We start from the raw sequence: 11,735 nt of genomic DNA on the forward strand, positions 1-11,735 counted from the left end.
ACTGGGCGACTGTCTGGATGTCTGCAACCAAAACTGGAGGTGCCCCGGACACTGCGTCTGTCTGGGCATGTCTGCTCTCTTGTGGTGCACTTTTAAGTAGTTTGGGGACTCTGCCCCTGTCCTGCGGACACTGGCACACATGCGTACCTCATCTCACTATGCCCCCGGACACCGCACCTGTCCGGACATGTCCGCTCGAATGTGCCGCACTTTTAATTAGTTCATGGACTACGCCCCTATCCTGCGGAATGGCACGCATGCGCACCTAATCTCACTGTACCCCCAGACACCACGCCTGTCTGGACATGTCTGCTCTCATGTGTCACACTTTTAATTAGTTTCGGGGACTCCGCCCTTGTCCTGCGGACACTAGCATGCATGCTTACATTGTCTACCGCCCAATAGGTGTCCACAGGACAGCCGGTGCGTCCCCTGACGTAATCATGTGACTGCACCGGCGCAGCATCACAGAAGTGTCTGCAGGCAGTGTCTGTTCCCCTGGACAGTTGGAAACATCATTTCTGGCCAATCTAGAGTGTTGCAAGCTGAAACTTTACCCTTGTAGAACTCCTAGACCATGTCTTAGTTGATTTGCCAACTTTTTATAACTTTTTAAGTGCCATTTCTGGATCTAGAGTCTGCGGATAGTCGTGTGGTCCACGGACAGCCTCTCTAAAGGGACCCACCCATTACTGCTCCTCATTCTCAATCTGGCTGTCCAGGAGAGAGCAGTTGCTGGTTTTTCTGTGCTTGTCCAATACCACAATGGCTTGACGCACCCATTACTGCTCCTCATTCTCAATCTGGCTGTCCAGGAGAGAGCACCTGCTGGTTTTTCTCTGCTGGCGGATACCACAATGGCATCTGCTATGGCCACTGCAGCTCCCTCACCACCACCACCACCACCATCTGGAGGGCCTGGAGAGGGGAACAGGTGTGATGATACAGAAGTGGATCAAGAGAAGATGAAGATGAGGTACTGGAAGTCCTTCTCTCCAGCTCCCGTCGTGAGTCCTGGGTGTGGCAGCTTTTTACCACCATTGGGGATTTACCAAAAGCTTGGGCAGACTAGGTTTGCTGCACTGAGTGCAAGGTTGTACTCCGTCACAGAAAACCAGGTCTGTACTCCGATGGGACCACCTCCATGTGGCGCCACCACAAGTCCAATCATAAGGGAGCAGTGTGAAAGGTTGTGCCTTTCGAAGGGACAAGTAGGCTGACGCCCACTACCTCATCCTCATCTGTTCCTGTCACCAGAGGAGTCTGTGGGGCAGAGGATCCAAGCAGATGCCTCACAGGCCATACATAACACAGTCGACCCTTATTTTTGGAGGGTGACAGTGCTGTGTATGTACTGTGACACACAGCTCTGTAGGGGGAACAGTTTCAGAGTGCTTTTGAGGGCGTGGTCAAGGAGCACGAGAAACACTGTCTCCTACCTGATTAAGGCCCACGCATCAGCTTCCTCTCTCCACCTGACCCTTTGTCCCTGTGGTTAGTGCCCCTTCCCTCCCTTCGCTCCCCAGTGAAAAAAAAGCCCAACAAAATATAAAACACAAAAAAGGTTCCTATAGGAGCCACCTTTCACAGTTGAAAAATAGAAGTACCAAAAATGTGCAGGCCCCTATGCAGCCTGTCGAGTCTGTGGACAGCGCGGTAGTCCGTGGACTTCAGAAAAGCGTTTGCTGCAGTGTTGGAATTAAAAACATTTAACTATTTTGCATGGGAAAGTGGTGGCTCTGAAAAGAACCTTTTTTGTATTTTTACTTTTTATAATTTTGTTATCAATTTTGAAAGTAAACTAAAGAACATGCTACTAAACTGAACTATTTCTTTAAACTTGCAAAAAAGTAGTCATTTTGTTTTCCCTGTGTTTCCATGTATTTTTTTTTTGCACCGACTGAAAAATGCTTTGTAAATTTACAAAAAAATCTTGACAGAATTTTTTATGTTTTGCAAAAAATTCTAATTACCCGCCTCAGTAAGATGTCCGCCATCTCTGCGGAAAAGGTTGGCAATGTCAAATTTAATATTTTCATTATGGAAAGACATCATGCCAACATCTCCCAAAAATGCACACAGAGCCTTGTTGACATTGTGCCTCGCTTTCTCCATTTGCGTACCAAATGAACTCAAGCGCATCCACATCTGTCTCTGGGCAATGCGAGAAAAAATCATTCTTGAATTGGGGAACGTTTCCTTGAATTTTCCAAATGTTTCCTTCATTGCAAACTGCAGTGAAATTCCAGTGACATACCCTAAACTGTTCCCTACACAATTAACAATGATAATGTCCGGATGTTTCAGTGTGCCCATATTTACACAAAATGAGAGCAAGCCCACCCACTTCATGTCACACACTCCATACCATTGTACATGAACATCATCAAATGCAAGATTTTCAGCCATTCCACAGTGCTCAACATACACCTTTAGCCAATGGATCCACAAGTCCGCCAAAATCCATACACTCTGCCTCCTGAAACACAGAGTCATAGCCATAGCCATCTGCAGTCCTATCAGCAAACAAAGCTTCTGCCAGACTCTCTCCTTGTATACCACTCCCAGGAAACCTGATTTGCTAATTCCCTGGGCTGCACAGTCCCATTTCCATGCCTGGCATCCTCAAAAGACCCGGACGTGGTACGGGCCGGCCGCAGACCACCGCAGTGTCCGCAGACTAATTGGTCAATTGAAGGGGGTTGTGAGGGAAATGAAACACAATTTAAGTTATTTAATCTTTAGTGGTGTCTCTAATAAGAACCTTTTTTCAGTTTTGATTTTTTGGGGGCTTTTTAGATTTTTGTTTCCTACTACTCACATGCACTCTACATCATTTTCACAGGAACTTTCTGAGTGCATTTTGAATGTTTTGGAGAAAGATTGCATTTCCAAAATAAGTGAAAGTTATACCATCATTCAAAACATTATGTGCACCATCCTGCACAATGTTTTCATTTGGAACAAATGTCATCCCAACACCATTCAAAATTGAAGATACTCCTTTGTTTACAAGGCACCTTCCTGCTTCTTGTTGGGGACAAGACACATTGGTACATCACCATACTGCTCTAGGAGGTATGTGTGAAAAGATTATCTTTCCATGTTGAAAAAGTTCCATTAGTGCTTGGCAGCATATGTTTCAATGCAATCTGCAAGGATATTGCACTGATGTAGCCCAAACTACGTCATCCACAATGTACCACAATAAAATCTAGACATTGGAAATGAGACATGTTTTTGCAATATACAAATAAACTCTCCCAGTTTTGGCCAGGCACACCATACCAAGAAACCTACACTCCCTCCAATCCAATATTAGCAGAAATGACACACATTTCTGTGTACCTTTTCAGATTCAGCATCCAAGAATCATCCACCATCCACACATTAAGCCTTCTCATAACAACAACCACAGCCATCTCCCCTACACACAGCAATGAAAAGAATTGCTACCCTCTCTTCCTATAAATCACAACCAGAACACCTCATTGATTAATTCCTGCAGTTCCCTATCCATGGCAGCCATCGTTAAAAGACCAGGATGTGGCGCGCCTCGTCTGCGGACTACCGTGCTGTTTGCAGACCCCATAACATAGAACAGCCCTTTTTACCTTTCCACTTTAATCTATGTAGCACTCCCTCTTTGCCTACTTTCAAGCAGTCACACACCCATCCACCAATCACATTCACAAACTCTACATCTATCTCTGTCATCTTAATTCAACACTTCAGATTTACTGTTGAACTCTCCGAATACATGTCTCCTGTTACTCACAAGCACCTGCATCATAAACTACTATTAAAATCTCCAAGACTTCTATTTGCATATTCAACCACATCTGCATCTATCAAGACAATGGGCCTCATTACGAGTCCGGCGGTAACCGAGGTGGTAAAACTGCCTGGTTACCACCGGACTCGTATTACCATTCCGCCTCCGTGACTCCCAGAAATACCAGGGCATTACGACCCTGGTGTCCTGGGAATTCCGGAGGCGGAATTTGGTAAATCCCCATTCCCATTGAGTCCTGTAGGACTCAATGGGAATGGGGAAGTGGAAACACCGGCACCATCTCGTGATGGTGCTGGTGTTTCCAAGTCCGGCTGCAGGTCAGACCTGGCGGGAAGACCACCTCCCGCCTGCAGGACTCGGGATCGGGCGGTCCAGAATTAACAGTGCCGGCGTGTTTACCGCCACTGTTAATTCCGGACCGCCCAACCTGTAATGAGGCCCAATGTACATGTATGCTTATATTTGTAAAATTGGATTTTTTAAAAAACTTTTTTTATTCATTTAGCTGATTTACATCAACTTTACAATAATTTTAAGTTACACATTAAAAAAGAAGAAACATTATAAAAACAAAGAGAAAGGAAAAAAATAAAATCATTCTTGAAAGGTAACATATGCAGAAAAAGTGTTCAATTGCATCATTTAGTCTAATTATGACCTAATAAATCTTAATCGAGCACATTAGATAAATTAAATTCATTTGAAATGTGCTCATATTCTCTTGGAAAACTAGCTAGCATCAGATTATCACTCATATAAATCTTCTTGGTTGCAGAACATGCCCACCCAGTGCACTTTCAAGTTAAAACATTCACCATTCCAGTAGTTACTATAGACCTCATTTAGTTTTAGAGCTTGCAAAAATCCAATGGCACCAAGGCCTATTGTAGTAATAATTCCACAGAAGATCAACAGCCTCAATAAATCAGCCGTCAAATCTTTAAACTCTTGTGTGGCTGATTTCAAATGGTGAATTCGATTTGACCTTAAAGCGTGACAATCTACTAACAAATGCCGTAGCGATTCTGCTTGAGAAGGATTTTTGCAGAAACGGCACACGTTCTCTGTCTGACTAATAATTCTGCTCTTAGCCTGTATGTCCTTTGTCAGCCCTAAGTTAAACCTTCATCATAAAAAGTCAGATCTATGTAGGGATGAAGGAGATTTCAGCATATAAGACTCCGGCATACTGCCTCTTTTGTGCTGGAAGGGATTCTCTCTAAAATCTTGATAGCTCTGACATTTTTCTGTAGTCTTAATCCAATCCCACTGAAATAATTTAGTTTTGACTCTGGTAGGATACTGTATAAGGTCAAGAAGTGAAACATCAGCATCCACTAAAGCTTGAATTACCAGTAATCTCCACCTTCTCATGAACTGATCCTTTGATGAAAATATATATTTGGAAAGCAAGCCTATTACCATGGTTGATTTTGAGGCTAAGAGACACTTCCTAAACAGCGCTATCAATTGCCATAAATACAGAGAATACAAAGAAATCAAGCTCAATTTGTTTCTGATCCATGCTATGGGTACACATCTCAGCAAGTTCAAGATCTGCCTCCAAATTTTGCCCTCAAACCTCAGCCACTCTATTTCAGGTATGGTGGCCTTCATTTCTGAAGCATACAACAGTATTGGTTTTACTTTTTGCAGAAAGTATGTGATGGAAGGAACCATTGAAAACTTGCCATATTTGGCCTGAATGACCATGGCTTGGGAAATGATAATAGCTAATTTACTCTTTAGGCTCTGCAAATAGACATCAGCATCACTATGATCAGCAATGACAACCCACAAGTAGGTGTACTGGTGTACACACTCCAATTGCACACCTTGTACAAACCATCTAGTATTTTCTGTCTGGCCTCTTTTGTTGTTATTGCAAATCATAACTTTGGTTTTATCGAGATTTATAGTCAAGAGATTTTCTTGCACATAAACTGACAGGGCATTCAATAATCTTTGTAACCCCTGGGGCGTCTTGGGGATTAAAACCAAATCGTTCGCACACAGCAGAGTTGGCATAGACTTGGCAGCCAGATTTGGAGCATCAGTTAGAATTTCTTGAAAGGCATCACCAATGTCAGAAATGAAAAGAATTAAGAGGGCTGGGGCAAGGATAGAACCTGTCTCAACCCTCTATTGGTTTTAATTGAAGGTAATAAATTACCCTCCATGGACAGGCTGACCTGTATACTGGTGCCAGTGTGTAAAACTATGATGAGTCGAATACTGCGCGCAGACCGAGAAACACAAAATACAAAGGCTGATTCATAACTGCAGAGTGTGATATATAGATGTGATTGTGAGCAAGTTGATAGATGTGCCCATGCCATCAATGAAACCAGTCTGATATGGGTCGCGCTTAGAGTAGTCAATGGTCAATTTATTAAAATCTCTAAGAATGAAACGAGAGAATATTTTCCCTGTGCGTCCAGAAGGGTGATTGGCCTGTAGTTAGAAGGACAGTACCGATCGCCCCTTTTGAAAATGGGCACGATCACTGAACGACGCCACGAATCCAGAAAGACATTGGAATTCAAAATTAGATTTCCAACTCCTTTACAAATGCATATAAACAGGATTCCTGCCACTTACCCTGCATTAACCTACTCAATAATCATACTCTCTTTTGCCCCATCTACTGACATCAAGTGGCCGTTACTTAGAATGCTGGCTGGTTACAAAGTATTCTTTTAATGAGCATTTTCATCACAGTTTAAAAATACATATTTGAAAATTCAGCACCACTGTCTGTTTATTATTTGTGAAAGAAAATAAAATTACATGTTAAACATTTCTACAGCATGTTTAAATGACAGATCCTGTGTGAAAGTTCAACATATTGACAGGACATGCATACTGGGCAATATGACCCATTATAACCTACCATGTGCTCTTTTTCCCTTTCATTCTGTCACTTTTAATACAACTTCTCCCACTAACAAAGTTACACTAGAACTCTTACAATCCAAACTGAAAACAAACACTGCAAGTATGTTGCTAAAGCATGTCATCTACATGGAATGGAAAATGGGAAAATGCAATACGTTTAAAAATATTTATTTCAGCACCATTCCAAGTACAACTAATAAATGTATGTAAAAATGTATAATAGTACTGTGTGTAAGTTCTAAAAAATAAATAGAAGAAAATGGAAATGATTTGTGCAACATTTTGAAATAACGCTCAGTGTGTGCAATCGCATTAACTTTGACACACATGCATACTTGCTAACATTCCTCTTTCTAATCTGTATGTGCTTATTGGCTCCTACATTTTTGTCTGCATTCTGGGACTTGTAGTGCACCTTTTCTAAAGCAAAAAGTGCAACCACAACTCTCATAATACAAACAAAAGAACAATAATTTAATAAGCAACTACACATTGGAATGCATCATATTGGCAAGTATGCATGCACCTAGAACATAGTAAACTTTTACACAAGTGCCACTTAAAAGTGTTGTACAAATGTTTTCCATCTCCCCTTCTTTTTTAATGAATACGTCACACACAGTACTGCTATAAATCCACAAAACTATTTTTCAGCTGTCATGTACAACCTCACAAAAAGGACAGCCTTTAAAACACTCTACATGTTCCATTTTGCATTCTAAAAAAATTTTACACTTTCTTGCTGCAGCCCCGTTAGGCATACTTATCATGGGCCCAACAGCCCCATTACCAACAGAGCCAGTGCTCCCGTGTCCCCATTCCAGTAGAGTCCTATGGGACTCCACGGGAATAGGGACTAACAATTTCCAGCACGTGACTTTCCAGGCTAACAGGACTTGTAATGACCTGCTGGCACCGGGAAGCTAGGTGCCAAAAAATGATTAGGAATCTGGTGGCAAACCATCTGCAGCATTGGCAGCGTTACCACCATACTCATAATGAGGCCCGATTTTATTAAGTCTTCTTTCCGACAACTCCTCCAACATTCATGAATAATGTCTTCCTGTACTAAAATTACTTCACCACTACCATATATAGCCACTCATGTTCTTCTTTTGCAATTGCAGTGAACAACAACCTCCTGGAAGACAACAATCTGAAGAAAACTACTGTTCTCGTTCTACAAAGTAAGTGCATTACTGCTGTATTCTTTCTGTTACACGTACAGTATAGCTCAGCAGCATTTGTGCCTTGAAACAGTTGTGGATAGGTGCGTTATAAACACCATATTATATCATAGTAGCCTACACAAATCCTTTCAAAACAACAATGATTTGGTTGTTGCTCACTACAACTCAACATGAACACTCTTTCTATGGTCGCCTACATACCATTATTATAACACCCCCTATTATCTTGAAAACATTGTAATGTCCTCACTTATTGATTGACACTACCACAGTCTTACGCACTAACCTAAGCCCTTCACACATCTACACCCACAGCTACTCTCACAACCCTCCCAACCACAAGTATCAACCCATTACACAATTAGACAGCCCTCTATTTATGTCTGACATCATATTCACACACTCTTTCACAATACACGCATATATATTACACAACTTTCAAACTCACCCTTTCATTTTCTTTCCAACAGACAGAACAGAATACCTCTAAAAATCAACTCTGTAGAAAACAAAGAAAGAATAGTGCAGACAAAAATAAAAGCATGCCAAATAATAATCCACCTCTAATAGAATTGATAGCAAACATTCAAACAAAACTGCTAATACAATCAGTCAACAAAACTAAACCAGCAACCACTAAAAATACTGGGGCCTCTCTGAAAAAATAAAAACAAAAAATGTTTATGAAGAAGAAAACTTCTAATGATGCTACCACTATATATAAAAATGGTAACGTAGCCACAGTGAAGGATTCCAAAATATCAATTTTACAAAAAAATTTCTACAGCAGAGTAATTCACAATCTCACGAAGACAGCTGAGAAGTCACACTCTACCCTTAATTATTACTGCAAAAGACTAATCCTGGAAGCTCTAATTGACAGCGCAATTCTGCTGAAAAGAAAATTGTTTATATTCATTTTAAACAGAATGAAACCACTAACAAAATTAATCAGTGTATTACAAAAAGTACATATAAACATGCGCAATGTCAACATAGATACCTTTTCAAACTTCTGTGAAGGTGAATGGATTCACACAATCACCACAGAACCATATTTCAAAGAAGAGGCTTATAAACAAGAACAGAAAAACCCAATTGCCATACATAGTATTTGCAGAGGGTATGAAATGGTAGAAAACATCATTATGACACATGAAACCCTTATTGAAAACACATCCCCAAAAAACGTTCAATCAACTGTTCCTTTCACCCAACCAATCCGCCCAGTCTACCAAATGGCTGTGCAGCTCAATGTGTAACGTACGCCAAAAATCCTTCTAATCTTTATGACAATTCCTCAATCACTATGTGAAAGTGAAAGACAAAATTAGAATAAAAACTTTGCAAATGATGGACTCCTGTCCAGTGCGCAAATACACTGGACTGCGAGGACATTCATTAGCCTGCATTTCGGGAACTGCTTGCAAAAGCACCTTCCACCTCATCAAAATGTTAGGAACACACCATTCCACTATATGGAATCTTCTGCAGAGAGTGTAATATGCAAGAACTCCTGCATAACAACTGCAACATTTTAATAACATTCTCCTATATGCCACAGAACTCCTTCAGCAAATAGAGCATTTCCAAACTAAATATTTTGGAAGTGAAGATGACTTATAAAATTCAGTAACATTAGAGAACATTAGCGAAAAACTTACAAACACCAATCTCCTAACAAACACGTACAAAAAAGAAATAGCAAGTTTTAAAAGCACATCTGCTGAAGCACCAAAATTATGTGTGTGCTTTTGCAGAAACTTTTTTATAAAAAGAGCACACAAGTTGTAGATATTACTTACAAAATAGAGGATAATGAGGAATCCCAATGGTTCCAATTAGCTTTATATTTTATAACAGAAAATAAATACAAAATACGTGACCCCTGAATACTTTGCACATACTGCAATACAAAGCTTGATAATAACCAAATGCCATCACATGCTGTCACTAATAACTTGGAAAAATTCCCACTTCCAAAACCTCTCCAACAGCTTAATTTGTATGAGAGCATTATAATCCAAACAGTACCTCCATTTCAAGCTATAATACACCTTCAACCCAAAACAGCCAAATTGCTTCCTTCTGAATTACTAAAAGGCATTCGTGGCAAAGTAGTATATTTGACATTAGACCTTAACCAAAATGTAGAAACTCTAGGAGTTCAACGGCCAATAGATCAATATTTGATTATCCTAGTTAATGGTGTACCAACAAAAGACAAAATAATTTGGAAACAACTAGTAGACTTAAACAAAGTTAGAAAAGCCCTACAATATCTAAAAGAAAATAATGAGTACTACAAACTGTAATAATTGAAGAGAACTTAAGAGAAACCACTCAAATAATTCAGGATGCATCACCAACTGGCCAATTTGAATGTGTATATCCTATTACTGCAGCCAATATTTTGGACCAGTATAAAATTCACCCACTACACGCCAAAGACGCCATAGACGATGCATTAGAAACATATCAAATGTGTCAAGCCACAGGATCTCCAATCAGCATATGGGAGAAAAGTGTAGAAGCACGTTGCTTTCCTCTACTCTTTCCTACAGGAAAAGAAGGAAGATATGATGAAAGATACACACAAATAATAGCAGCAGAATATCGCTCTTTACTAATGTATTCTGAAGTCCCCAGATTCAGACAAAATGTAGGATACATATTCCATCGCCTGTTCGAAGGCGAACTAGCAACTCTATGTAACAGAGTTGCACACACATTAAAAACAAGCTCTGTTTTTTAAACATTTCTGCTACCCAACTGCTTCAGAAGATAAAAGACAAAGATGAAGTTTTGCAGTCCAGTATCACAAATCTCTTGGCAAATATGCGTGGTACAAAAGAATACTGATTTTGACATCACACTGATGTACGTTGTATGCTAAGGAACCTCGGCCCACCCACATGGTTTATTACTTTAAGTTATGCAGAATATGCATGGGATGACTTGCACAACTTCTTACGCATAGCAAACAGAAATATAGAAGGAATAGACATAAAAACACCAGGAGAACTCTGTTCTCTTGACCCTGTAAATGTACCAAGATACTTCCACCACCGCTTTATTGCCATGCTGCACTTCATCTGTAATAAAAATATCCCTCCGCTCGGTGAAGTGGCACACTTATTTTGGAGAAAAGAATATCAATTCAGAAGAGCACCACATATCCACATGCTTTTGTAGATGTCACTGTTTTGCAGTTTATTCACAAATACACATCCGCCGACATCCCTTCAGAAACCACACATACGGAGCTATGTACACAAATTTTATGCTTCCAAAAACTTAAGTGTGGCAAATATTGCAGATGAAGATATAAAAACAAAGGAAAATAATACACCAAATGACGCTTTGGTTTCCCTAGACCAGTTTCAGCAAAAGGACAAGTAAACAGCTTGATGTCTTCTGTTAGATACAGTTTGAAAGACAGATTGTCTAAAAACATACATTAAAAGAAACAAAACTGCAAAGTACATCAATGATTACAATGCAATCATTGCCCTCTTGTGGAATGCAAACATAGATATACTATATATTGCTGACAATTCCACTGCTGTTGCAATTATGTCTCCCAAAGCTGAGAAAAACAGAGCTAAAAGACCTCTGAGATGACATATTGGGCCTCATTACAAGTCAGCAGGTCTGGATTTAACGGTGCCGGTAAACCCGTACTAGCACCGTTCACCGGACCGGCTCATTCTGACCCGTGATGCCGGAAACACCATCACTGCAAAGCAGGCCCCGTGGTATCAACAAACCCGGTAGCTCCATGGACGGAAACAGCGGGACGACTCGCTGATGCAGCCCCAATCACCGGCAATGCGTAACACCGGGCATAT

Source organism: Ambystoma mexicanum, chromosome 7p (genome assembly GCF_040938575.1).
Source record: "Ambystoma mexicanum isolate Mex_15411 chromosome 7p, UKY_AmexF1_1, whole genome shotgun sequence".
Taxonomy (NCBI): domain Eukaryota; kingdom Metazoa; phylum Chordata; class Amphibia; order Caudata; family Ambystomatidae; genus Ambystoma; species Ambystoma mexicanum.